Raw genomic sequence first — 25127 nt, forward strand, 5'->3', positions numbered from 1 at the left:
TTCACTAATTTCTTAGAATTTGGACTTGGAAAAACATAACGTCAAAGTTTTATACTGAAACTTATCAACGTATAAGTATGTATCTATGTACACATGGCTATATCCATCTAGATAGTGATAATACAATATAAAGAAATGAATTATTCATAAACATAAGTACTGAAGCTGAAAACTAAAAACTGTTCTTTCCCATCCACAATTTAAGCAAGAGGTTCTTTTCCTTTCTCATCTTTATGATCAGTAATAAGATAGTTCATTTTGCTGATTTCTTATCTGACAACATTCTTGACTTACACAGAGCATTTAATTGTGAATTTCTTTGAAAGAGGAATTCAGATTAATACATTTGACATGTCTTTCGAAAGATTCTACTTTGTGGTTATGGATCTACTTTAGAAAAACAGAGTGTAAATATCTGTGTGTCTTAATTTCAAGATTGTTATTTAAAAGTTCATCTCTTCTGTCCCCAAAATACACAATTTGATTCCTCAAGTTTTCTTTTAATGAAGGCTTTCCAATTAAAAAAGTTCCGTGTTCCCCTTATCAATAACAGTAAGATTTAAACAAGTAATATCTTGGATCAGCCTCTTGTGATGAGTTGAGAAAACAGAGTCAGCTCACAAAATATCTCATTATTTTGAGCCATTTTATTTCCATGTTTTCTAAAAGTTCTATCATTTGCTCACATCAAATAGACTTTAAAAATACAATCAATAAATCAATGGTTCACTCTACCCGTGTTAGATTTATGATATTTATGAATACACTTGACAGAAAAAGATTTGGTCATAAGTCGTCCCACCGAGATTTGAACTCGGATCCTTGGATTCAAAGTCCAAAGTGCTAACCATTTCACCATGGAACCTCCCATGTGACAGGGGAGGAAATTGCTGCAGCAATGTGGACATTTCACATTTTTTATTTTCTACAGTCAAAGACAAACAGAATTATATAACTTTTCTATTCTGTTCAACTTTTGCCTATTGAACTATGTTAGGGAAGGATGTTGCACAAAGGACTCAAGTAACGCTATGACTCTATTGAACAGTACTTTTTATGTGAGATAAGATTTTGCAATAAAAGATAAGATTCCCCCGTGAATGCAATCTCTTCTGCCAAAATGGAAAGCTCAACCTGGTACAGGTGGGTTGATGGTGTTATGCTTGTCAATCTGGACTCTGAAAACAGGGATCTAAGTACAAAGCTCAGTGGGACTTATCTAAACTTTACGATTTTTTTTCCATTCAGTTCTTAGAAGTATTAATTGGAAAAACATCTCATTTACTTATAAACTTGTACGTATCAACTTATATGTATGTATCTCCCTATATATCGCTATATGTCTATGTATATTTATCGGAAAATATAAATATATACATTATAAAAATACATATAATTAATAGAGGTGAAAATAATGAACAGTTGTTGCCTCTCCGCATTTGAAACATGAGCTTCTTCTCCTTCCTCTTCTATATGTCCTGAAATTGAGATAGTCACTTTTTAATCAATTTTGATCTAACAACATAGTTGATTTGTACAAAGCATATCATACGATCTGTGAATAATTCTAAAAAAGAAAATTAGATCAGTACCTTTGAGGCCTCCAAGCAAAAGCTTATATTTCATGATTGCAGATCGACTGTTGAAAATCAGCATGAGAAATGTTTTATTTCACAATTTCCATACTAATATACAAAAAACATTTGTACTATCTGAATGATACCGTCATTGTGGTTCTCTAGGTTTGATTTAAGAACACATCTCTTTCAAAATGTGCTATGTTCGCCTTATCAATAGTGTGGAAATCTTCAAAAAGGAATGCTGGGAATCAGCCCTCTGAAATGCATTTGAGAAAAACAGGATAGGATTTTGTAATGTCGCACTATTTTGTGTAGGAATGTGATGTTATGTGTATTATAAAGTTCGTATTTCTGTAACTTGTTCAAGCTGTTGGACATTTTGAAAGGAGTCAACATTTGTCTCTTTCAACCTACTGGTGTTGGATTGGAGCTATCAATAACAAAAGATGACAGAAATGTAAAAGGTCGAGATTAGTAAAATAGTACCTCAAAGAATTGGACTGGTACCTTTGCATGCAAAGTCCAAAGTGCCAAGCGTTGCTCTTTGGAGCCACCCATGTGAGAGACAGAGAAATGGATGTAGTAGTTTGGAAATGTAGAATGTTTTAATATTCTTCAGTCAAATATGATCATTATTTTGTAAATTGCATTTCCTGATAAACGTTTGCACATTTAACACTGTTATGGAGAATGCAGCTGAAAAGAATCAAATCACATTATAGCTCTTTACACTATGAGCATTCAACTGAGATATCTTTTCATCAATGTAAGAAAAGCCCCCGCACTGATGCGCTCTCTTTTGTCTCAATGGAAAAATCCCTCATGTATGGCAGGGTTCCATGGTGTAATGGTTAGCACTCTGGACTCTGAATCCAGCGATCCGAGTTCAAATCTCGGTGGGACCTGCTTGAATTATGAGATATAATATTTCACTAATTTCTTAGAATTTGGACTTGGAAAAACATAACGTCAAAGTTTTATACTGAAACTTATCAACGTATAATTATGTATCTATGTACACATGGCTATATCCATCTAGATAGTGATAATACAATATAAAGAAATGAATTATTCATAAACATAAGTACTGAAGCTGAAAACTAAAAACTGTTCTTTCCCATCCACAATTTAAGCAAGAGGTTATTTTCCTTTCTCATCTTTATGATCAGTAATAAGATAGTTAATTTTGCTGATTTCTTATCTGACAACATTCTTGACTTACACAGTGCATTTAATTGTGAATTTCTTTGAAAGAGGAATTCAGATTAATACATTTGACATGTCTTTCGAAAGATTCTACTTTGTGGTTATGGATCTACTTTAGAAAAACAGAGTGTAAATATCTGTGTGTCTTAATTTCAAGATTGTTATTTAAAAGTTCATCTCTTCTGTCCCCAAAATACACAATTTGATTCCTCAAGTTTTCTTTTAATGAAGGCTTTCCAATTAAAAAAGTTCCGTGTTCCCCTTATCAATAACAGTAAGATTTAAACAAGTAATATCTTGGATCAGCCTCTTGTGATGAGTTGAGAAAACAGAGTCAGCTCACAAAATATCTCATTATTTTGAGCCATTTTATTTCCATGTTTTCTAAAAGTTCTATCATTTGCTCACATCAAATAGACTTTAAAAATACAATCAATAAATCAATGTTTCACTCTACCCGTGTTAGATTTATGATATTTATGAATACACTTGACAGAAAAAGATTTGGTCATAAGTCATGAAAGTGGTCCCACCGAGATTTGAACTCGGATCCTTGGATTCAAAGTCCAAAGTGCTAACCATTTCACCATGGAACCTCCCATGTGACAGGGGAGGAAATTGCTGCAGCAATGTGGACATTTCACATTTTTTATTTTCTACAGTCAAAGACAAACAGAATTATATAACTTTTCTATTCTGTTCAACTTTTGCCTATTGAACTATGTTAGGGAAGGATGTTGCACAAAGGACTCAAGTAACGCTATGACTCTGTTGAACAGTACTTTTTATGTGAGATAAGATTTTGCAATAAAAGATAAGATTCCCCCGTGAATGCAATCTCTTCTGCCAAAATGGAAAGCTCAACCTGGTACAGGTGGGTTGATGGTGTTATGCTTGTCAATCTGGACTCTGAAAACAGGGATCTAAGTACAAAGCTCAGTGGGACTTATCTAAACTTTACGATTTTTTTTCCATTCAGTTCTTAGAAGTATTAATTGGAAAAACATCTCATTTACTTATAAACTTGTACGTATCAACTTATATGTATGTATCTCCCTATATATCGCTATATGTCTATGTATATTTATCGGAAAATATAAATATATACATTATAAAAATACATATAATTAATAGAGGTGAAAATAATGAACAGTTGTTGCCTCTCCGCATTTGAAACATGAGCTTCTTCTCCTTCCTCTTCTATATGTCCTGAAATTGAGATAGTCACTTTTTAATCAATTTTGATCTAACAACATAGTTGATTTGTACAAAGCATATCATACGATCTGTGAATAATTCTAAAAAAGAAAATTAGATCAGTACCTTTGAGGCCTCCAAGCAAAAGCTTATATTTCATGATTGCAGATCGACTGTTGAAAATCAGCATGAGAAATGTTTTATTTCACAATTTCCATACTAATATACAAAAAACATTTGTACTATCTGAATGATACCGTCATTGTGGTTCTCTAGGTTTGATTTAAGAACACATCTCTTTCAAAATGTGCTATGTTCGCCTTATCAATAGTGTGGAAATCTTCAAAAAGGAATGCTGGGAATCAGCCCTCTGAAATGCATTTGAGAAAAACAGGATAGGATTTTGTAATGTCGCACTATTTTGTGTAGGAATGTGATGTTATGTGTATTATAAAGTTCGTATTTCTGTAACTTGTTCAAGCTGTTGGACATTTTGAAAGGAGTCAACATTTGTCTCTTTCAACCTACTGGTGTTGGATTGGAGCTATCAATAACAAAAGATGACAGAAATGTAAAAGGTCGAGATTAGTAAAATAGTACCTCAAAGAATTGGACTGGTACCTTTGCATGCAAAGTCCAAAGTGCCAAGCGTTGCTCTTTGGAGCCACCCATGTGAGAGACAGAGAAATGGATGTAGTAGTTTGGAAATGTAGAATGTTTTAATATTCTTCAGTCAAATATGATCATTATTTTGTAAATTGCATTTCCTGATAAACGTTTGCACATTTAACACTGTTATGGAGAATGCAGCTGAAAAGAATCAAATCACATTATAGCTCTTTACACTATGAGCATTCAACTGAGATATCTTTTCATCAATGTAAGAAAAGCCCCCGCACTGATGCGCTCTCTTTTGTCTCAATGGAAAAATCCCTCATGTATGGCAGGGTTCCATGGTGTAATGGTTAGCACTCTGGACTCTGAATCCAGCGATCCGAGTTCAAATCTCGGTGGGACCTGCTTGAATTATGAGATATAATATTTCACTAATTTCTTAGAATTTGGACTTGGAAAAACATAACGTCAAAGTTTTATACTGAAACTTATCAACGTATAATTATGTATCTATGTACACATGGCTATATCCATCTAGATAGTGATAATACAATATAAAGAAATGAATTATTCATAAACATAAGTACTGAAGCTGAAAACTAAAAACTGTTCTTTCCCATCCACAATTTAAGCAAGAGGTTATTTTCCTTTCTCATCTTTATGATCAGTAATAAGATAGTTAATTTTGCTGATTTCTTATCTGACAACATTCTTGACTTACACAGTGCATTTAATTGTGAATTTCTTTGAAAGAGGAATTCAGATTAATACATTTGACATGTCTTTCGAAAGATTCTACTTTGTGGTTATGGATCTACTTTAGAAAAACAGAGTGTAAATATCTGTGTGTCTTAATTTCAAGATTGTTATTTAAAAGTTCATCTCTTCTGTCCCCAAAATACACAATTTGATTCCTCAAGTTTTCTTTTAATGAAGGCTTTCCAATTAAAAAAGTTCCGTGTTCCCCTTATCAATAACAGTAAGATTTAAACAAGTAATATCTTGGATCAGCCTCTTGTGATGAGTTGAGAAAACAGAGTCAGCTCACAAAATATCTCATTATTTTGAGCCATTTTATTTCCATGTTTTCTAAAAGTTCTATCATTTGCTCACATCAAATAGACTTTAAAAATACAATCAATAAATCAATGTTTCACTCTACCCGTGTTAGATTTATGATATTTATGAATACACTTGACAGAAAAAGATTTGGTCATAAGTCATGAAAGTGGTCCCACCGAGATTTGAACTCGGATCCTTGGATTCAAAGTCCAAAGTGCTAACCATTTCACCATGGAACCTCCCATGTGACAGGGGAGGAAATTGCTGCAGCAATGTGGACATTTCACATTTTTTATTTTCTACAGTCAAAGACAAACAGAATTATATAACTTTTCTATTCTGTTCAACTTTTGCCTATTGAACTATGTTAGGGAAGGATGTTGCACAAAGGACTCAAGTAACGCTATGACTCTGTTGAACAGTACTTTTTATGTGAGATAAGATTTTGCAATAAAAGATAAGATTCCCCCGTGAATGCAATCTCTTCTGCCAAAATGGAAAGCTCAACCTGGTACAGGTGGGTTGATGGTGTTATGCTTGTCAATCTGGACTCTGAAAACAGGGATCTAAGTACAAAGCTCAGTGGGACTTATCTAAACTTTACGATTTTTTTTCCATTCAGTTCTTAGAAGTATTAATTGGAAAAACATCTCATTTACTTATAAACTTGTACGTATCAACTTATATGTATGTATCTCCCTATATATCGCTATATGTCTATGTATATTTATCGGAAAATATAAATATATACATTATAAAAATACATATAATTAATAGAGGTGAAAATAATGAACAGTTGTTGCCTCTCCGCATTTGAAACATGAGCTTCTTCTCCTTCCTCTTCTATATGTCCTGAAATTGAGATAGTCACTTTTTAATCAATTTTGATCTAACAACATAGTTGATTTGTACAAAGCATATCATACGATCTGTGAATAATTCTAAAAAAGAAAATTAGATCAGTACCTTTGAGGCCTCCAAGCAAAAGCTTATATTTCATGATTGCAGATCGACTGTTGAAAATCAGCATGAGAAATGTTTTATTTCACAATTTCCATACTAATATACAAAAAACATTTGTACTATCTGAATGATACCGTCATTGTGGTTCTCTAGGTTTGATTTAAGAACACATCTCTTTCAAAATGTGCTATATTCGCCTTATCAATAGTGTGGAAATCTTCAAAAAGGAATGCTGGGAATCAGCCCTCTGAAATGCATTTGAGAAAAACAGGATAGGATTTTGTAATGTCGCACTATTTTGTGTAGGAATGTGATGTTATGTGTATTATAAAGTTCGTATTTCTGTAACTTGTTCAAGCTGTTGGACATTTTGAAAGGAGTCAACATTTGTCTCTTTCAACCTACTGGTGTTGGATTGGAGCTATCAATAACAAAAGATGACAGAAATGTAAAAGGTCGAGATTAGTAAAATAGTACCTCAAAGAATTGGACTGGTACCTTTGCATGCAAAGTCCAAAGTGCCAAGCGTTGCTCTTTGGAGCCACCCATGTGAGAGACAGAGAAATGGATGTAGTAGTTTGGAAATGTAGAATGTTTTAATATTCTTCAGTCAAATATGATCATTATTTTGTAAATTGCATTTCCTGATAAACGTTTGCACATTTAACACTGTTATGGAGAATGCAGCTGAAAAGAATCAAATCACATTATAGCTCTTTACACTATGAGCATTCAACTGAGATATCTTTTCATCAATGTAAGAAAAGCCCCCGCACTGATGCGCTCTCTTTTGTCTCAATGGAAAAATCCCTCATGTATGGCAGGGTTCCATGGTGTAATGGTTAGCACTCTGGACTCTGAATCCAGCGATCCGAGTTAAAATCTCGGTGGGACCTGCTTGAATTATGAGATTTAATATTTCACTAATTTCTTAGAATTTGGACTTGGAAAAACATAACGTCAAAGTTTTATACTGAAACTTATCAACGTATAAGTATGTATCTATGTACACATGGCTATATCCATCTAGATAGTGATAATACAATATAAAGAAATGAATTATTCATAAACATAAGTACTGAAGCTGAAAACTAAAAACTGTTCTTTCCCATCCACAATTTAAGCAAGAGGTTCTTTTCCTTTCTCATCTTTATGATCAGTAATAAGATAGTTCATTTTGCTGATTTCTTATCTGACAACATTCTTGACTTACACAGAGCATTTAATTGTGAATTTCTTTGAAAGAGGAATTCAGATTAATACATTTGACATGTCTTTCGAAAGATTCTACTTTGTGGTTATGGATCTACTTTAGAAAAACAGAGTGTAAATATCTGTGTGTCTTAATTTCAAGATTGTTATTTAAAAGTTCATCTCTTCTGTCCCCAAAATACACAATTTGATTCCTCAAGTTTTCTTTTAATGAAGGCTTTCCAATTAAAAAAGTTCCGTGTTCCCCTTATCAATAACAGTAAGATTTAAACAAGTAATATCTTGGATCAGCCTCTTGTGATGAGTTGAGAAAACAGAGTCAGCTCACAAAATATCTCATTATTTTGAGCCATTTTATTTCCATGTTTTCTAAAAGTTCTATCATTTGCTCACATCAAATAGACTTTAAAAATACAATCAATAAATCAATGGTTCACTCTACCCGTGTTAGATTTATGATATTTATGAATACACTTGACAGAAAAAGATTTGGTCATAAGTCGTCCCACCGAGATTTGAACTCGGATCCTTGGATTCAAAGTCCAAAGTGCTAACCATTTCACCATGGAACCTCCCATGTGACAGGGGAGGAAATTGCTGCAGCAATGTGGACATTTCACATTTTTTATTTTCTACAGTCAAAGACAAACAGAATTATATAACTTTTCTATTCTGTTCAACTTTTGCCTATTGAACTATGTTAGGGAAGGATGTTGCACAAAGGACTCAAGTAACGCTATGACTCTATTGAACAGTACTTTTTATGTGAGATAAGATTTTGCAATAAAAGATAAGATTCCCCCGTGAATGCAATCTCTTCTGCCAAAATGGAAAGCTCAACCTGGTACAGGTGGGTTGATGGTGTTATGCTTGTCAATCTGGACTCTGAAAACAGGGATCTAAGTACAAAGCTCAGTGGGACTTATCTAAACTTTACGATTTTTTTTCCATTCAGTTCTTAGAAGTATTAATTGGAAAAACATCTCATTTACTTATAAACTTGTACGTATCAACTTATATGTATGTATCTCCCTATATATCGCTATATGTCTATGTATATTTATCGGAAAATATAAATATATACATTATAAAAATACATATAATTAATAGAGGTGAAAATAATGAACAGTTGTTGCCTCTCCGCATTTGAAACATGAGCTTCTTCTCCTTCCTCTTCTATATGTCCTGAAATTGAGATAGTCACTTTTTAATCAATTTTGATCTAACAACATAGTTGATTTGTACAAAGCATATCATACGATCTGTGAATAATTCTAAAAAAGAAAATTAGATCAGTACCTTTGAGGCCTCCAAGCAAAAGCTTATATTTCATGATTGCAGATCGACTGTTGAAAATCAGCATGAGAAATGTTTTATTTCACAATTTCCATACTAATATACAAAAAACATTTGTACTATCTGAATGATACCGTCATTGTGGTTCTCTAGGTTTGATTTAAGAACACATCTCTTTCAAAATGTGCTATGTTCGCCTTATCAATAGTGTGGAAATCTTCAAAAAGGAATGCTGGGAATCAGCCCTCTGAAATGCATTTGAGAAAAACAGGATAGGATTTTGTAATGTCGCACTATTTTGTGTAGGAATGGGATGTTATGTGTATTATAAAGTTCGTATTTCTGTAACTTGTTCAAGCTGTTGGACATTTTGAAAGGAGTCAACATTTGTCTCTTTCAACCTACTGGTGTTGGATTGGAGCTATCAATAACAAAAGATGACAGAAATGTAAAAGGTCGAGATTAGTAAAATAGTACCTCAAAGAATTGGACTGGTACCTTTGCATGCAAAGTCCAAAGTGCCAAGCGTTGCTCTTTGGAGCCACCCATGTGAGAGACAGAGAAATGGATGCAGTAGTTTGGAAATGTAGAATGTTTTAATATTCTTCAGTCAAATATGATCATTATTTTGTAAATTGCATTTCCTGATAAACGTTTGCACATTTAACACTGTTATGGAGAATGCAGCTGAAAAGAATCAAATCACATTATAGCTCTTTACACTATGAGCATTCAACTGAGATATCTTTTCATCAATGTAAGAAAAGCCCCCGCACTGATGCGCTCTCTTTTGTCTCAATGGAAAAATCCCTCATGTATGGCAGGGTTCCATGGTGTAATGGTTAGCACTCTGGACTCTGAATCCAGCGATCCGAGTTCAAATCTCGGTGGGACCTGCTTGAATTATGAGATTTAATATTTCACTAATTTCTTAGAATTTGGACTTGGAAAAACATAACGTCAAAGTTTTATACTGAAACTTATCAACGTATAAGTATGTATCTATGTACACATGGCTATATCCATCTAGATAGTGATAATACAATATAAAGAAATGAATTATTCATAAACATAAGTACTGAAGCTGAAAACTAAAAACTGTTCTTTCCCATCCACAATTTAAGCAAGAGGTTCTTTTCCTTTCTCATCTTTATGATCTGTAATAAGATAGTTCATTTTGCTGATTTCTTATCTGACAACATTCTTGACTTACACAGAGCATTTAATTGTGAATTTCTTTGAAAGAGGAATTCAGATTAATACATTTGACATGTCTTTCGAAAGATTCTACTTTGTGGTTATGGATCTACTTTAGAAAAACAGAGTGTAAATATCTGTGTGTCTTAATTTCAAGATTGTTATTTAAAAGTTCATCTCTTCTGTCCCCAAAATACACAATTTGATTCCTCAAGTTTTCTTTTAATGAAGGCTTTCCAATTAAAAAAGTTCCGTGTTCCCCTTATCAATAACAGTAAGATTTAAACAAGTAATATCTTGGATCAGCCTCTTGTGATGAGTTGAGAAAACAGAGTCAGCTCACAAAATATCTCATTATTTTGAGCCATTTTATTTCCATGTTTTCTAAAAGTTCTATCATTTGCTCACATCAAATAGACTTTAAAAATACAATCAATAAATCAATGGTTCACTCTACCCGTGTTAGATTTATGATATTTATGAATACACTTGACAGAAAAAGATTTGGTCATAAGTCGTCCCACCGAGATTTGAACTCGGATCCTTGGATTCAAAGTCCAAAGTGCTAACCATTTCACCATGGAACCTCCCATGTGACAGGGGAGGAAATTGCTGCAGCAATGTGGACATTTCACATTTTTTATTTTCTACAGTCAAAGACAAACAGAATTATATAACTTTTCTATTCTGTTCAACTTTTGCCTATTGAACTATGTTAGGGAAGGATGTTGCACAAAGGACTCAAGTAACGCTATGACTCTATTGAACAGTACTTTTTATGTGAGATAAGATTTTGCAATAAAAGATAAGATTCCCCCGTGAATGCAATCTCTTCTGCCAAAATGGAAAGCTCAACCTGGTACAGGTGGGTTGATGGTGTTATGCTTGTCAATCTGGACTCTGAAAACAGGGATCTAAGTACAAAGCTCAGTGGGACTTATCTAAACTTTACGATTTTTTTTCCATTCAGTTCTTAGAAGTATTAATTGGAAAAACATCTCATTTACTTATAAACTTGTACGTATCAACTTATATGTATGTATCTCCCTATATATCGCTATATGTCTATGTATATTTATCGGAAAATATAAATATATACATTATAAAAATACATATAATTAATAGAGGTGAAAATAATGAACAGTTGTTGCCTCTCCGCATTTGAAACATGAGCTTCTTCTCCTTCCTCTTCTATATGTCCTGAAATTGAGATAGTCACTTTTTAATCAATTTTGATCTAACAACATAGTTGATTTGTACAAAGCATATCATACGATCTGTGAATAATTCTAAAAAAGAAAATTAGATCAGTACCTTTGAGGCCTCCAAGCAAAAGCTTATATTTCATGATTGCAGATCGACTGTTGAAAATCAGCATGAGAAATGTTTTATTTCACAATTTCCATACTAATATACAAAAAACATTTGTACTATCTGAATGATACCGTCATTGTGGTTCTCTAGGTTTGATTTAAGAACACATCTCTTTCAAAATGTGCTATGTTCGCCTTATCAATAGTGTGGAAATCTTCAAAAAGGAATGCTGGGAATCAGCCCTCTGAAATGCATTTGAGAAAAACAGGATAGGATTTTGTAATGTCGCACTATTTTGTGTAGGAATGTGATGTTATGTGTATTATAAAGTTCGTATTTCTGTAACTTGTTCAAGCTGTTGGACATTTTGAAAGGAGTCAACATTTGTCTCTTTCAACCTACTGGTGTTGGATTGGAGCTATCAATAACAAAAGATGACAGAAATGTAAAAGGTCGAGATTAGTAAAATAGTACCTCAAAGAATTGGACTGGTACCTTTGCATGCAAAGTCCAAAGTGCCAAGCGTTGCTCTTTGGAGCCACCCATGTGAGAGACAGAGAAATGGATGTAGTAGTTTGGAAATGTAGAATGTTTTAATATTCTTCAGTCAAATATGATCATTATTTTGTAAATTGCATTTCCTGATAAACGTTTGCACATTTAACACTGTTATGGAGAATGCAGCTGAAAAGAATCAAATCACATTATAGCTCTTTACACTATGAGCATTCAACTGAGATATCTTTTCATCAATGTAAGAAAAGCCCCCGCACTGATGCGCTCTCTTTTGTCTCAATGGAAAAATCCCTCATGTATGGCAGGGTTCCATGGTGTAATGGTTAGCACTCTGGACTCTGAATCCAGCGATCCGAGTTCAAATCTCGGTGGGACCTGCTTGAATTATGAGATATAATATTTCACTAATTTCTTAGAATTTGGACTTGGAAAAACATAACGTCAAAGTTTTATACTGAAACTTATCAACGTATAATTATGTATCTATGTACACATGGCTATATCCATCTAGATAGTGATAATACAATATAAAGAAATGAATTATTCATAAACATAAGTACTGAAGCTGAAAACTAAAAACTGTTCTTTCCCATCCACAATTTAAGCAAGAGGTTATTTTCCTTTCTCATCTTTATGATCAGTAATAAGATAGTTAATTTTGCTGATTTCTTATCTGACAACATTCTTGACTTACACAGTGCATTTAATTGTGAATTTCTTTGAAAGAGGAATTCAGATTAATACATTTGACATGTCTTTCGAAAGATTCTACTTTGTGGTTATGGATCTACTTTAGAAAAACAGAGTGTAAATATCTGTGTGTCTTAATTTCAAGATTGTTATTTAAAAGTTCATCTCTTCTGTCCCCAAAATACACAATTTGATTCCTCAAGTTTTCTTTTAATGAAGGCTTTCCAATTAAAAAAGTTCCGTGTTCCCCTTATCAATAACAGTAAGATTTAAACAAGTAATATCTTGGATCAGCCTCTTGTGATGAGTTGAGAAAACAGAGTCAGCTCACAAAATATCTCATTATTTTGAGCCATTTTATTTCCATGTTTTCTAAAAGTTCTATCATTTGCTCACATCAAATAGACTTTAAAAATACAATCAATAAATCAATGTTTCACTCTACCCGTGTTAGATTTATGATATTTATGAATACACTTGACAGAAAAAGATTTGGTCATAAGTCATGAAAGTGGTCCCACCGAGATTTGAACTCGGATCCTTGGATTCAAAGTCCAAAGTGCTAACCATTTCACCATGGAACCTCCCATGTGACAGGGGAGGAAATTGCTGCAGCAATGTGGACATTTCACATTTTTTATTTTCTACAGTCAAAGACAAACAGAATTATATAACTTTTCTATTCTGTTCAACTTTTGCCTATTGAACTATGTTAGGGAAGGATGTTGCACAAAGGACTCAAGTAACGCTATGACTCTGTTGAACAGTACTTTTTATGTGAGATAAGATTTTGCAATAAAAGATAAGATTCCCCCGTGAATGCAATCTCTTCTGCCAAAATGGAAAGCTCAACCTGGTACAGGTGGGTTGATGGTGTTATGCTTGTCAATCTGGACTCTGAAAACAGGGATCTAAGTACAAAGCTCAGTGGGACTTATCTAAACTTTACGATTTTTTTTCCATTCAGTTCTTAGAAGTATTAATTGGAAAAACATCTCATTTACTTATAAACTTGTACGTATCAACTTATATGTATGTATCTCCCTATATATCGCTATATGTCTATGTATATTTATCGGAAAATATAAATATATACATTATAAAAATACATATAATTAATAGAGGTGAAAATAATGAACAGTTGTTGCCTCTCCGCATTTGAAACATGAGCTTCTTCTCCTTCCTCTTCTATATGTCCTGAAATTGAGATAGTCACTTTTTAATCAATTTTGATCTAACAACATAGTTGATTTGTACAAAGCATATCATACGATCTGTGAATAATTCTAAAAAAGAAAATTAGATCAGTACCTTTGAGGCCTCCAAGCAAAAGCTTATATTTCATGATTGCAGATCGACTGTTGAAAATCAGCATGAGAAATGTTTTATTTCACAATTTCCATACTAATATACAAAAAACATTTGTACTATCTGAATGATACCGTCATTGTGGTTCTCTAGGTTTGATTTAAGAACACATCTCTTTCAAAATGTGCTATATTCGCCTTATCAATAGTGTGGAAATCTTCAAAAAGGAATGCTGGGAATCAGCCCTCTGAAATGCATTTGAGAAAAACAGGATAGGATTTTGTAATGTCGCACTATTTTGTGTAGGAATGTGATGTTATGTGTATTATAAAGTTCGTATTTCTGTAACTTGTTCAAGCTGTTGGACATTTTGAAAGGAGTCAACATTTGTCTCTTTCAACCTACTGGTGTTGGATTGGAGCTATCAATAACAAAAGATGACAGAAATGTAAAAGGTCGAGATTAGTAAAATAGTACCTCAAAGAATTGGACTGGTACCTTTGCATGCAAAGTCCAAAGTGCCAAGCGTTGCTCTTTGGAGCCACCCATGTGAGAGACAGAGAAATGGATGTAGTAGTTTGGAAATGTAGAATGTTTTAATATTCTTCAGTCAAATATGATCATTATTTTGTAAATTGCATTTCCTGATAAACGTTTGCACATTTAACACTGTTATGGAGAATGCAGCTGAAAAGAATCAAATCACATTATAGCTCTTTACACTATGAGCATTCAACTGAGATATCTTTTCATCAATGTAAGAAAAGCCCCCGCACTGATGCGCTCTCTTTTGTCTCAATGGAAAAATCCCTCATGTATGGCAGGGTTCCATGGTGTAATGGTTAGCACTCTGGACTCTGAATCCAGCGATCCGAGTTAAAATCTCGGTGGGACCTGCTTGAATTATGAGATTTAATATTTCACTAATTTCTTAGAATTTGGACTTGGAAAAACATAACGTCAAAGTTTTATACTGAAACTTATCAACGTATAAGTATGTATCTATGTACACATGGCTATATCCATCTAGATAGTGATAATACAATATAAAGAAATGAATTATTCATAAACATAAGTACTGAAGCTGAAAACTAAAAACTGTTCTTTCCCATCCACAATTTAAGCAAGAGGTTCTTTTCCTTTCTCATCTTTATGATCAGTAATAAGATAGTTCATTTTGCTGATTTCTTATCTGACAACATTCTTGACTTACACAGAGCATTTAATTGTGAATTTCTTTGAAAGAGGAATTCAGATTAATACATTTGACATGTCTTTCGAAAGATTCTACTTTGTGGTTATGGATCTACTTTAGAAAAACAGAGTGTAAATATCTGTGTGTCTTAATTTCAAGATTGTTATTTAAAAGTTCATCTCTTCTGTCCCCAAAATACACAATTTGATTCCTCAAGTTTTCTTTTAATGAAGGCTTTCCAATTAAAAAAGTTCTGTGTTCCCCTTATCAATAACAGTAAGATTTAAACAAGTAATATCTTGGATCAGCCTCTTGTGATGAGTTGAGAAAACAGAGTCAGCTCACAAAATATCTCATTATTTTGAGCCATTTTATTTCCATGTTTTCTAAAAGTTCTATCATTTGCTCACATCAAATAGACTTTAAAAATACAATCAATAAATCAATGTTTCACTCTACCCGTGTTAGATTTATGATATTTATGAATACACTTGACAGAAAAAGATTTGGTCATAAGTCGTCCCACCGAGATTTGAACTCGGATCCTTGGATTCAAAGTCCAAAGTGCTAACCATTTCACCATGGAACCTCCCATGTGACAGGGGAGGAAATTGCTGCAGCAATGTGGACATTTCACATTTTTTATTTTCTACAGTCAAAGACAAACAGAATTATATAACTTTTCTATTCTGTTCAACTTTTGCCTATTGAACTATGTTAGGGAAGGATGTTGCACAAAGGACTCAAGTAACGCTATGACTCTGTTGAACAGTACTTTTTATGTGAGATAAGATTTTGCAATAAAAGATAAGATTCCCCCGTGAATGCAATCTCTTCTGCCAAAATGGAAAGCTCAACCTGGTACAGGTGGGTTGATGGTGTTATGCTTGTCAATCTGGACTCTGAAAACAGGGATCTAAGTACAAAGCTCAGTGGGACTTATCTAAACTTTACGATTTTTTTTCCATTCAGTTCTTAGAAGTATTAATTGGAAAAACATCTCATTTACTTATAAACTTGTACGTATCAACTTATATGTATGTATCTCCCTATATATCGCTATATGTCTATGTATATTTATCGGAAAATATAAATATATACATTATAAAAATACATATAATTAATAGAGGTGAAAATAATGAACAGTTGTTGCCTCTCCGCATTTGAAACATGAGCTTCTTCTCCTTCCTCTTCTATATGTCCTGAAATTGAGATAGTCACTTTTTAATCAATTTTGATCTAACAACATAGTTGATTTGTACAAAGCATATCATACGATCTGTGAATAATTCTAAAAAAGAAAATTAGATCAGTACCTTTGAGGCCTCCAAGCAAAAGCTTATATTTCATGATTGCAGATCGACTGTTGAAAATCAGCATGAGAAATGTTTTATTTCACAATTTCCATACTAATATACAAAAAACATTTGTACTATCTGAATGATACCGTCATTGTGGTTCTCTAGGTTTGATTTAAGAACACATCTCTTTCAAAATGTGCTATATTCGCCTTATCAATAGTGTGGAAATCTTCAAAAAGGAATGCTGGGAATCAGCCCTCTGAAATGCATTTGAGAAAAACAGGATAGGATTTTGTAATGTCGCACTATTTTGTGTAGGAATGTGATGTTATGTGTATTATAAAGTTCGTATTTCTGTAACTTGTTCAAGCTGTTGGACATTTTGAAAGGAGTCAACATTTGTCTCTTTCAACCTACTGGTGTTGGATTGGAGCTATCAATAACAAAAGATGACAGAAATGTAAAAGGTCGAGATTAGTAAAATAGTACCTCAAAGAATTGGACTGGTACCTTTGCATGCAAAGTCCAAAGTGCCAAGCGTTGCTCTTTGGAGCCACCCATGTGAGAGACAGAGAAATGGATGTAGTAGTTTGGAAATGTAGAATGTTTTAATATTCTTCAGTCAAATATGATCATTATTTTGTAAATTGCATTTCCTGATAAACGTTTGCACATTTAACACTGTTATGGAGAATGCAGCTGAAAAGAATCAAATCACATTATAGCTCTTTACACTATGAGCATTCAACTGAGATATCTTTTCATCAATGTAAGAAAAGCCCCCGCACTGATGCGCTCTCTTTTGTCTCAATGGAAAAATCCCTCATGTATGGCAGGGTTCCATGGTGTAATGGTTAGCACTCTGGACTCTGAATCCAGCGATCCGAGTTAAAATCTCGGTGGGACCTGCTTGAATTATGAGATTTAATATTTCACTAATTTCTTAGAATTTGGACTTGGAAAAACATAACGTCAAAGTTTTATACTGAAACTTATCAACGTATAAGTATGTATCTATGTACACATGGCTATATCCATCTAGATAGTGATAATACAATATAAAGAAATGAATTATTCATAAACATAAGTACTGAAGCTGAAAACTAAAAACTGTTCTTTCCCATCCACAATTTAAGCAAGAGGTTCTTTTCCTTTCTCATCTTTATGATCAGTAATAAGATAGTTCATTTTGCTGATTTCTTATCTGACAACATTCTTGACTTACACAGAGCATTTAATTGTGAATTTCTTTGAAAGAGGAATTCAGATTAATACATTTGACATGTCTTTCGAAAGATTCTACTTTGTGGTTATGGATCTACTTTAGAAAAACAGAGTGTAAATATCTGTGTGTCTTAATTTCAAGATTGTTATTTAAAAGTTCATCTCTTCTGTCCCCAAAATACACAATTTGATTCCTCAAGTTTTCTTTTAATGAAGGCTTTCCAATTAAAAAAGTTCCGTGTTCCCCTTATCAATAACAGTAAGATTTAAACAAGTAATATCTTGGATCAGCCTCTTGTGATGAGTTGAGAAAACAGAGTCAGCTCACAAAATATCTCATTATTTTGAGCCATTTTATTTCCATGTTTTCTAAAAGTTCTATCATTTGCTCACATCAAATAGACTTTAAAAATACAATCAATAAATCAATGTTTCACTCTACCCGTGTTAGATTTATGATATTTATGAATACACTTGACAGAAAAAGATTTGGTCATAAGTCATGAAAGTGGTCCCACCGAGATTTGAACTCGGATCCTTGGATTCAAAGTCCAAAGTGCTAACCATTTCACCATGGAACCTCCCATGTGACAGGGGAGGAAATTGCTGCAGCAATGTGGACATTTCACATTTTTTATTTTCTACAGTCAAAGACAAACAGAATTATATAACTTTTCTATTCTGTTCAACGTTTGCCTATTGAACTATGTTAGGGAAGGATGTTGCACAAAGGACTCAAGTAACGCTATGACTCTGTTGAACAGTACTTTTTATGTGAGATAAGATTTTGCAATAAAAGATAAGATTCCCCCGTGAATGCAATCTCTTCTGCCAAAATGGAAAGCTCAACCTGGTACAGGTGGGTTGATGGTGTTATGCTTGTCAATCTGGACTCTGAAAACAGGGATCTAAGTACAAAGCTCAGTGGGACTTATCTAAACTTTACGATTTTTTTTCCATTCAGTTCTTAGAAGTATTAATTGGAAAAACATCTCATTTACTTATAAACTTGTACGTATCAACTTATATGTATGTATCTCCCTATATATCGCTATATGTCTATGTATATTTATCGGAAAATATAAATATATACATTATAAAAATACATATAATTAATAGAGGTGAAAATAATGAACAGTTGTTGCCTCTCCGCATTTGAAACATGAGCTTCTTCTCCTTCCTCTTCTATATGTCCTGAAATTGAGATAGTCACTTTTTAATCAATTTTGATCTAACAACATAGTTGATTTGTACAAAGCATATCATACGATCTGTGAATAATTCTAAAAAAGAAAATTAGATCAGTACCTTTGAGGCCTCCAAGCAAAAGCTTATATTTCATGATTGCAGATCGACTGTTGAAAATCAGCATGAGAAATGTTTTATTTCACAATTTCCATACTAATATACAAAAAACATTTGTACTATCTGAATGATACCGTCATTGTGGTTCTCTAGGTTTGATTTAAGAACACATCTCTTTCAAAATGTGCTATATTCGCCTTATCAATAGTGTGGAAATCTTCAAAAAGGAATGCTGGGAATCAGCCCTCTGAAATGCATTTGAGAAAAACAGGATAGGATTTTGTAATGTCGCACTATTTTGTGTAGGAATGTGATGTTATGTGTATTATAAAGTTCGTATTTCTGTAACTTGTTCAAGCTGTTGGACATTTTGAAAGGAGTCAACATTTGTCTCTTTCAACCTACTGGTGTTGGATTGGAGCTATCAATAACAAAAGATGACAGAAATGTAAAAGGTCGAGATTAGTAAAATAGTACCTCAAAGAATTGGACTGGTACCTTTGCATGCAAAGTCCAAAGTGCCAAGCGTTGCTCTTTGGAGCCACCCATGTGAGAGACAGAGAAATGGATGTAGTAGTTTGGAAATGTAGAATGTTTTAATATTCTTCAGTCAAATATGATCATTATTTTGTAAATTGCATTTCCTGATAAACGTTTGCACATTTAACACTGTTATGGAGAATGCAGCTGAAAAGAATCAAATCACATTATAGCTCTTTACACTATGAGCATTCAACTGAGATATCTTTTCATCAATGTAAGAAAAGCCCCCGCACTGATGCGCTCTCTTTTGTCTCAATGGAAAAATCCCTCATGTATGGCAGGGTTCCATGGTGTAATGGTTAGCACTCTGGACTCTGAATCCAGCGATCCGAGTTAAAATCTCGGTGGGACCTGCTTGAATTATGAGATTTAATATTTCACTAATTTCTTAGAATTTGGACTTGGAAAAACATAACGTCAAAGTTTTATACTGAAACTTATCAACGTATAAGTATGTATCTATGTACACATGGCTATATCCATCTAGATAGTGATAATACAATATAAAGAAATGAATTATTCATAAACATAAGTACTGAAGCTGAAAACTAAAAACTGTTCTTTCCCATCCACAATTTAAGCAAGAGGTTCTTTTCCTTTCTCATCTTTATGATCAGTAATAAGATAGTTCATTTTGCTGATTTCTTATCTGACAACATTCTTGACTTACACAGAGCATTTAATTGTGAATTTCTTTGAAAGAGGAATTCAGATTAATACATTTGACATGTCTTTCGAAAGATTCTACTTTGTGGTTATGGATCTACTTTAGAAAAACAGAGTGTAAATATCTGTGTGTCTTAATTTCAAGATTGTTATTTAAAAGTTCATCTCTTCTGTCCCCAAAATACACAATTTGATTCCTCAAGTTTTCTTTTAATGAAGGCTTTCCAATTAAAAAAGTTCTGTGTTCCCCTTATCAATAACAGTAAGATTTAAACAAGTAATATCTTGGATCAGCCTCTTGTGATGAGTTGAGAAAACAGAGTCAGCTCACAAAATATCTCATTATTTTGAGCCATTTTATTTCCATGTTTTCTAAAAGTTCTATCATTTGCTCACATCAAATAGACTTTAAAAATACAATCAATAAATCAATGTTTCACTCTACCCGTGTTAGATTTATGATATTTATGAATACACTTGACAGAAAAAGATTTGGTCATAAGTCATGAAAGTGGTCCCACCGAGATTTGAACTCGGATCCTTGGATTCAAAGTCCAAAGTGCTAACCATTTCACCATGGAACCTCCCATGTGACAGGGGAGGAAATTGCTGCAGCAATGTGGACATTTCACATTTTTTATTTTCTACAGTCAAAGACAAACAGAATTATATAACTTTTCTATTCTGTTCAACTTTTGCCTATTGAACTATGTTAGGGAAGGATGTTGCACAAAGGACTCAAGTAACGCTATGACTCTGTTGAACAGTACTTTTTATGTGAGATAAGATTTTGCAATAAAAGATAAGATTCCCCCGTGAATGCAATCTCTTCTGCCAAAATGGAAAGCTCAACCTGGTACAGGTGGGTTGATGGTGTTATGCTTGTCAATCTGGACTCTGAAAACAGGGATCTAAGTACAAAGCTCAGTGGGACTTATCTAAACTTTACGATTTTTTTTCCATTCAGTTCTTAGAAGTATTAATTGGAAAAACATCTCATTTACTTATAAACTTGTACGTATCAACTTATATGTATGTATCTCCCTATATATCGCTATATGTCTATGTATATTTATCGGAAAATATAAATATATACATTATAAAAATACATATAATTAATAGAGGTGAAAATAATGAACAGTTGTTGCCTCTCCGCATTTGAAACATGAGCTTCTTCTCCTTCCTCTTCTATATGTCCTGAAATTGAGATAGTCACTTTTTAATCAATTTTGATCTAACAACATAGTTGATTTGTACAAAGCATATCATACGATCTGTGAATAATTCTAAAAAAGAAAATTAGATCAGTACCTTTGAGGCCTCCAAGCAAAAGCTTATATTTCATGATTGCAGATCGACTGTTGAAAATCAGCATGAGAAATGTTTTATTTCACAATTTCCATACTAATATACAAAAAACATTTGTACTATCTGAATGATACCGTCATTGTGGTTCTCTAGGTTTGATTTAAGAACACATCTCTTTCAAAATGTGCTATATTCGCCTTATCAATAGTGTGGAAATCTTCAAAAAGGAATGCTGGGAATCAGCCCTCTGAAATGCATTTGAGAAAAACAGGATAGGATTTTGTAATGTCGCACTATTTTGTGTAGGAATGTGATGTTATGTGTATTATAAAGTTCGTATTTCTGTAACTTGTTCAAGCTGTTGGACATTTTGAAAGGAGTCAACATTTGTCTCTTTCAACCTACTGGTGTTGGATTGGAGCTATCAATAACAAAAGATGACAGAAATGTAAAAGGTCGAGATTAGTAAAATAGTACCTCAAAGAACTGGACTGGTACCTTTGCATGCAAAGTCCAAAGTGCCAAGCGTTGCTCTTTGGAGCCACCCATGTGAGAGACAGAGAAATGGATGTAGTAGTTTGGAAATGTAGAATGTTTTAATATTCTTCAGTCAAATATGATCATTATTTTGTAAATTGCATTTCCTGATAAACGTTTGCACATTTAACACTGTTATGGAGAATGCAGCTGAAAAGAATCAAATCACATTATAGCTCTTTACACTATGAGCATTCAACTGAGATATCTTTTCATCAATGTAAGAAAAGCCCCCGCACTGATGCGCTCTAATTTGTCTCAATGGAAAAATCCCTCATGTATGGCAGGGTTCCATGGTGTAATGGTTAGCACTCTGGACTCTGAATCCAGCGATCCGAGTTCAAATCTCGGTGGGACCTGCTTGAATTATGAGATTTAATATTTCACTAATTTCTTAGAATTTGGACTTGGAAAAACATAACGTCAAAGTTTTATACTGAAACTTATCAACGTATAAGTATGTATCTATGTACACATGGCTATAGCCATCTAGATAGTGATAATACAATATAAAGAAATGAATTATTCATAAACATAAGTACTGAAGCTGAAAACTAAAAACTGTTCTTTCCCATCCACAATTTAAGCAAGAGGTTCTTTTCCTTTCTCATCTTTATGATCAGTAATAAGATAGTTCATTTTGCTGATTTCTTATCTGACAACATTCTTGACTTACACAGAGCATTTAATTGTGAATTTCTTTGAAAGAGGAATTCAGATTAATACATTTGACATGTCTTTCGAAAGATTCTACTTTGTGGTTATGGATCTACTTTAGAAAAACAGAGTGTAAATATCTGTGTGTCTTAATTTCAAGATTGTTATTTAAAAGTTCATCTCTTCTGTCCCCAAAATACACAATTTGATTCCTCAAGTTTTCTTTTAATGAAGGCTTTCCAATTAAAAAAGTTCCGTGTTCCCCTTATCAATAACAGTAAGATTTAAACAAGTAATATCTTGGATCAGCCTCTTGTGATGAGTTGAGAAAACAGAGTCAGCTCACAAAATATCTCATTATTTTGAGCCATTTTATTTCCATGTTTTCTAAAAGTTCTATCATTTGCTCACATCAAATAGACTTTAAAAATACAATCAATAAATCAATGTTTCACTCTACCCGTGTTAGATTTATGATATTTATGAATACACTTGACAGAAAAAGATTTGGTCATAAGTCATGAAAGTGGTCCCACCGAGATTTGAACTCGGATCCTTGGATTCAAAGTCCAAAGTGCTAACCATTTCACCATGGAACCTCCCATGTGACAGGTGAGGAAATTGCTGCAGCAATGTGGACATTTCACATTTTTTATTTTCTACAGTCAAAGACAAACAGAATTATATAACTTTTCTATTCTGTTCAACTTTTGCCTATTGAACTATGTTAGGGAAGGATGTTGCACAAAGGACTCAAGTAACGCTATGACTCTGTTGAACAGTACTTTTTATGTGAGATAAGATTTTGCAATAAAAGATAAGATTCCCCCGTGAATGCAATCTCTTCTGCCAAAATGGAAAGCTCAACCTGGTACAGGTGGGTTGATGGTGTTATGCTTGTCAATCTGGACTCTGAAAACAGGGATCTAAGTACAAAGCTCAGTGGGACTTATCTAAACTTTACAATTTTTTTTCCATTCAGTTCTTAGAAGTATTAATTGGAAAAACATCTCATTTACTTATAAACTTGTACGTATCAACTTATATGTATGTATCTCCCTATATATCGCTATATGTCTATGTATATTTATCGGAAAATATAAATATATACATTATAAAAATACATATAATTAATAGAGGTGAAAATAATGAACAGTTGTTGCCTCTCCGCATTTGAAACATGAGCTTCTTCTCCTTCCTCTTCTATATGTCCTGAAATTGAGATAGTCACTTTTTAATCAATTTTGATCTAACAACATAGTTGATTTGTACAAAGCATATCATACGATCTGTGAATAATTCTAAAAAAGAAAATTAGATCAGTACCTTTGAGGCCTCCAAGCAAAAGCTTATATTTCATGATTGCAGATCGACTGTTGAAAATCAGCATGAGAAATGTTTTATTTCACAATTTCCATACTAATATACAAAAAACATTTGTACTATCTGAATGATACCGTCATTGTGGTTCTCTAGGTTTGATTTAAGAACACATCTCTTTCAAAATGTGCTATGTTCGCCTTATCAATAGTGTGGAAATCTTCAAAAAGGAATGCTGGGAATCAGCCCTCTGAAATGCATTTGAGAAAAACAGGATAGGATTTTGTAATGTCGCACTATTTTGTGTAGGAATGTGATGTTATGTGTATTATAAAGTTCGTATTTCTGTAACTTGTTCAAGCTGTTGGACATTTTGAAAGGAGTCAACATTTGTCTCTTTCAACCTACTGGTGTTGGATTGGAGCTATCAATAACAAAAGATGACAGAAATGTAAAAGGTCGAGATTAGTAAAATAGTACCTCAAAGAATTGGACTGGTACCTTTGCATGCAAAGTCCAAAGTGCCAAGCGTTGCTCTTTGGAGCCACCCATGTGAGAGACAGAGAAATGGATGTAGTAGTTTGGAAATGTAGAATGTTTTAATATTCTTCAGTCAAATATGATCATTATTTTGTAAATTGCATTTCCTGATAAACGTTTGCACATTTAACACTGTTATGGAGAATGCAGCTGAAAAGAATCAAATCCCATTATAGCTCTTTACACTATGAGCATTCAACTGAGATATCTTTTCATCAATGTAAGAAAAGCCCCCGCACTGATGCGCTCTCTTTTGTCTCAATGGAAAAATCCCTCATGTATGGCAGGGTTCCATGGTGTAATGGTTAGCACTCTGGACTCTGAATCCAGCGATCCGAGTTCAAATCTCGGTGGGACCTGCTTGAATTATGAGAT

At 33.4% G+C, this 25127-nt stretch overlaps 16 non-coding genes across 16 annotated transcripts; 10 read left to right on the top strand and 6 right to left on the bottom strand.

The window, feature by feature from the left end:
- Positions 1 to 2413: 2413 nt before the first annotated feature.
- Positions 2414 to 2485, top strand: TRNAQ-CUG (transfer RNA glutamine (anticodon CUG)). Its single transcript has one exon. It is a non-coding gene; the product is annotated as a tRNA-Gln (tRNA).
- An 825-nt stretch (positions 2486 to 3310) lies between these two features.
- Positions 3311 to 3382, bottom strand: TRNAQ-UUG (transfer RNA glutamine (anticodon UUG)). Its single transcript has one exon. It is a non-coding gene; the product is annotated as a tRNA-Gln (tRNA).
- A 1548-nt stretch (positions 3383 to 4930) lies between these two features.
- On the top strand, positions 4931 to 5002 carry TRNAQ-CUG (transfer RNA glutamine (anticodon CUG)). The gene has a single exon. It is a non-coding gene; the product is annotated as a tRNA-Gln (tRNA).
- An 825-nt stretch (positions 5003 to 5827) lies between these two features.
- TRNAQ-UUG (transfer RNA glutamine (anticodon UUG)) lies at positions 5828 to 5899 on the bottom strand. The gene has a single exon. It is a non-coding gene; the product is annotated as a tRNA-Gln (tRNA).
- Positions 5900 to 7447: 1548 nt separating this feature from the next.
- TRNAQ-CUG (transfer RNA glutamine (anticodon CUG)) lies at positions 7448 to 7519 on the top strand. The gene has a single exon. It is a non-coding gene; the product is annotated as a tRNA-Gln (tRNA).
- A 2436-nt stretch (positions 7520 to 9955) lies between these two features.
- Positions 9956 to 10027, top strand: TRNAQ-CUG (transfer RNA glutamine (anticodon CUG)). The gene has a single exon. It is a non-coding gene; the product is annotated as a tRNA-Gln (tRNA).
- Positions 10028 to 12463: 2436 nt separating this feature from the next.
- TRNAQ-CUG (transfer RNA glutamine (anticodon CUG)) lies at positions 12464 to 12535 on the top strand. The gene has a single exon. It is a non-coding gene; the product is annotated as a tRNA-Gln (tRNA).
- Positions 12536 to 13360: 825 nt separating this feature from the next.
- TRNAQ-UUG (transfer RNA glutamine (anticodon UUG)) lies at positions 13361 to 13432 on the bottom strand. Its single transcript has one exon. It is a non-coding gene; the product is annotated as a tRNA-Gln (tRNA).
- Positions 13433 to 14980: 1548 nt separating this feature from the next.
- On the top strand, positions 14981 to 15052 carry TRNAQ-CUG (transfer RNA glutamine (anticodon CUG)). The gene has a single exon. It is a non-coding gene; the product is annotated as a tRNA-Gln (tRNA).
- A 2436-nt stretch (positions 15053 to 17488) lies between these two features.
- TRNAQ-CUG (transfer RNA glutamine (anticodon CUG)) lies at positions 17489 to 17560 on the top strand. Its single transcript has one exon. It is a non-coding gene; the product is annotated as a tRNA-Gln (tRNA).
- An 825-nt stretch (positions 17561 to 18385) lies between these two features.
- Positions 18386 to 18457, bottom strand: TRNAQ-UUG (transfer RNA glutamine (anticodon UUG)). The gene has a single exon. It is a non-coding gene; the product is annotated as a tRNA-Gln (tRNA).
- A 1548-nt stretch (positions 18458 to 20005) lies between these two features.
- TRNAQ-CUG (transfer RNA glutamine (anticodon CUG)) lies at positions 20006 to 20077 on the top strand. The gene has a single exon. It is a non-coding gene; the product is annotated as a tRNA-Gln (tRNA).
- An 825-nt stretch (positions 20078 to 20902) lies between these two features.
- Positions 20903 to 20974, bottom strand: TRNAQ-UUG (transfer RNA glutamine (anticodon UUG)). The gene has a single exon. It is a non-coding gene; the product is annotated as a tRNA-Gln (tRNA).
- A 1548-nt stretch (positions 20975 to 22522) lies between these two features.
- On the top strand, positions 22523 to 22594 carry TRNAQ-CUG (transfer RNA glutamine (anticodon CUG)). The gene has a single exon. It is a non-coding gene; the product is annotated as a tRNA-Gln (tRNA).
- Positions 22595 to 23419: 825 nt separating this feature from the next.
- Positions 23420 to 23491, bottom strand: TRNAQ-UUG (transfer RNA glutamine (anticodon UUG)). Its single transcript has one exon. It is a non-coding gene; the product is annotated as a tRNA-Gln (tRNA).
- A 1548-nt stretch (positions 23492 to 25039) lies between these two features.
- On the top strand, positions 25040 to 25111 carry TRNAQ-CUG (transfer RNA glutamine (anticodon CUG)). The gene has a single exon. It is a non-coding gene; the product is annotated as a tRNA-Gln (tRNA).
- The last annotated feature ends 16 nt before the right edge of the window (positions 25112 to 25127 follow it).

This window comes from Lissotriton vulgaris, unplaced genomic scaffold, assembly GCF_964263255.1.
Source record: "Lissotriton vulgaris unplaced genomic scaffold, aLisVul1.2 SCAFFOLD_2159, whole genome shotgun sequence".
Classification (NCBI taxonomy): domain Eukaryota; kingdom Metazoa; phylum Chordata; class Amphibia; order Caudata; family Salamandridae; genus Lissotriton; species Lissotriton vulgaris.